The sequence below is a fragment of the Hesperophylax consimilis genome, chromosome 10, assembly GCF_061612785.1.
Source record: "Hesperophylax consimilis isolate HC1 chromosome 10, BYU_Hcon_1.0, whole genome shotgun sequence".
Lineage (NCBI taxonomy): Eukaryota > Metazoa > Arthropoda > Insecta > Trichoptera > Limnephilidae > Hesperophylax > Hesperophylax consimilis.
In genome coordinates this window covers 6785608-6789106 of record NC_142845.1, presented here as the reverse complement: position 1 = coordinate 6789106, position 3499 = coordinate 6785608, and positions in this window count along the sequence as shown.

Below are 3499 nucleotides of genomic sequence, written 5' to 3'. Positions count from 1 at the left end.
AAATAATGCTTATATATGGAATGTAATACGACAATTGGGTTTATTCTCTTTTTACAAGTTTTCATAGGACAAGTCAACATTTTGCCGTGTTATTTCGTAAAATGAACCGATGATGCCTCGACCATAGTTCGCACAAGAATGATGACGTCACGTTTTCTAAATTCACTTGAGGCCATACGCGAGCACAGCCGGCTCCAATGGAACCGGTATGGGGAGTGGGGAGTAATACGCTTTTAATCACTTAGGGCAGGTCTACTAATATTCATATGTCTATGATATCAGCGTTTTAATGCATGTACGCACAGAACACAGGGTTTATCATGACGTACGTAGGTACCTGACAAACTTTAACCAGTAATTCCTGTATTTATTTGGAGTAAAAAATGTGGATGGCAGGTGTAGTTTATTTTTGTTCACTTAAAATATAAAATACAGTACAGTACAGTCAGAATCGGGCGGCGGATTGGGCTGAATTCGGCTGAGTTTGAATTTGAAAAAAAAAAAAACATCAAAAAAATTTCATCGGAGTCCAAATGCCATCCATATTTTTACTCCAAATAAGCGCAGGAATAACTGGTTAAAGTTTGACCGTGTACGTTACACCCTGTTACCCGTTTAAGTATTTTCAGGGCCGGCCTTGAGCCAAACCGCACCTGGCGCAAGTAATATTTTGGCCCTCCATGTTAAATAGCACTATCTTCCATAATAGCAAATACAAATAGTCGCATTTTATTGTCATTAATTTGAATCAAAAGTTTGTTATTGAAAAAGTAAAAGTTTACCCACTTACCTACAGACGGTTGGAAGAACTAAATACGGGCGCAATGAGGGCCATTGTGACGAATCAAATTTCGTCACAAATAAATATGAACGTTAAACTGAGTATGTCCCGCAGTGTGCGCCCAAATACAAAGAAAGTGTTGACAGACGGGGGTTGTAAAGAAAGAAGTGAGAAGTGCGGGGTAGGGCGACAGGTCCTACGAGTTCAAGAAAGAAAGACATTCAAGATCGAGGCGGGAGAGAGAGGACACCGAGACAGGAGTGGTGGTGAAGTACGCGCTCCCCGCCCAGCGGTGTGATGCTGGGCGGTGGATGAAGAAGTTACAGTCAAGTCAGAGAAAGTGATTTTCAAGTGTTATCCTCCGCCCGGCGACGTAATGTTGGGCGGGAGACGAAGAAAGTGCGGTGATCAGACGCGGCCGGGAGGGCCTGAGCTGCAGAACTGCAGAGGCTGCCACCTAGGACTTCGGCCTTACTAAGGCCATCGAACAGAATCAACTCAGTGACAACAGTGTAGCTACAGTGAACAATGACAATGCGAATAGTGAAGAAGTGATCCGAACCATATGACAACTAGTTAAGTTATAGATGTAAGTAGATCTAAGTATAATTTAGATTTAGTACTAAGATTTGACAAACCTAATTAAAATCGAGACTCATAATTAATAGATGTTCATAATTAAATTCACCTCCCTAGTCCCCACCCAAGCAACCCGAATTGGTGAGAAGGCAGAGTATACTGCTGAAGAGGTAAGTATAAAACAGCAATATATTTAACTATGATTCTGAGCTAGATGCCGGAGGAGATGTTAACGTGACATTGTCACAATGGCGCCCAATGTGAAGCGGTTTTAGATATTTTAGTATATCTATCACTAATGTTATTGACATTCCTAAAACCCATCCCTGAAAACAAGGTAAATATTTGCATGTTCTTATTATATTTAATCTTCTGCACTGTTTCTCGCCCTTGTCATGTTTTGTCTCGAGTTACATACCGTTGTTTGGGTGTTTCGTTTTTTTGTATAGTGTAAACAAATGTACTGTGACAAAGTCAGATGCGTAATATGCGTCTCATGTCAAGTGCTATTTTTTGTCGGAGGGCAGTTAAATCATTCTCAAATTCGGCGTTTTGACACATTTGGGACTGTGTTAAAATTAACCATTTATCGGAGTAATATTTTCAACACAAGTAAGGCGGGTGATGTTAAGTGGCTATTTTTTATTTGTTAAAATGTATTAAGGATAGTGATTTTAAGGTACCCATTGGAGTTTATTTTTTGTTGCGTTTTAGGCAGGGGTGTTTGACCCTGAGTAAGGATTATATACGTAATTGTAAAAAGCATTCACTTTGTGGCTCATCATAATTTATAATAAAAACACATAAATTTGTTTTTGACCACGATAGTTTTATTTTCACTCCCTTCACTTCACAAAAATTCAATTCACTGTAGAGGTAGGCAGTAATGCATCGATTAATTTTCTAGATTTAACACTAACTTCAATAAATAATACAATTGAATTTAACATCTATCGTAAACCGACATTCACGGATATAACTATACATAACACGTCAAACCACCCGATATCACACAAACATTCTGCCTATCATTCAATGGTACACCGCTTAGTAAAAATCCCACTATCAGCTGTTAATTTTGAAATTGAACTGTCAAAAATAAAACAAATTGCTCTAAATAATGGTTACTCGACACACTTAATTGATAAAATCCTGAATAAGAAACTTAAACTCATTTCGACGAATACATTTTTATTTGGTACACCTGAAACTAATAATAAAATCATAAATCCCTTTCAATGGCGTAAAATCTTATACATATCCAATTTTTCTTCACTTAGTTCAAAAAATTTGCCTACCCACATTAAACCCGCGTTCTATACTGATAACAACTTGGGAAAATTACTTAAAAATACTAAAGATAAAGATCACAAATTTAGCCACTCAGGCATTTACCAACTATGTTGCAATGATTGTCAATCGTTCTACATAGGTAAGACAACTAGAAATATAAATATTAGAATCACCGAACATTTAAGATGTTTAAATAACAATAATTTTTCGGAGTTTGCCAATCATCTCATTTCCACCGATCATACTTTTAGTAAAGATACAGGCGTTAAAATTCTTCACCGTAGTAAGAAAGGCAAAAAATTAGATAATTTAGAAGCACTTGAAATCAGAAAAGCCATCAATAATAACTCCAGTATAATAAATAACCAAATTAATCTGTCTTATAGTCCTATTCTTGACATATTTCCAGTTAACCGCTCTGTTCTTCCTGGAATTCCCGTAATTACCCCTTCCACTTTGTCGACATCTCTCTCAAACACTTAACATTTTTGTATTTGTGTCAATATTTTGTGTAGTAGATTAGTTTTAAATATTCTCCTGACGAAGGAAGGGATCTTCCGAAACCGGTAGAGTGAAAATAAAACTATCGTGGTCAAAAACAAATTTATGTGTTTTTATTATAAAGGATTATATATTTGTCCCGTTGACAAAGGTCATCAAATCAAAGATTGTGGTGAGCTGAGTCAGCAAATGTAAATTTGCTGTGTATGAACGGCATAAGAATAACAATGTATTTTCTATATGTCATTCGGAGAAATTCATTTTCATACCACAATTTCGATCAATTTTATGTGTTCGGTAAAAATCCGATAATTAAAAATTGATGGCGGAAGGCGACCGATAGAG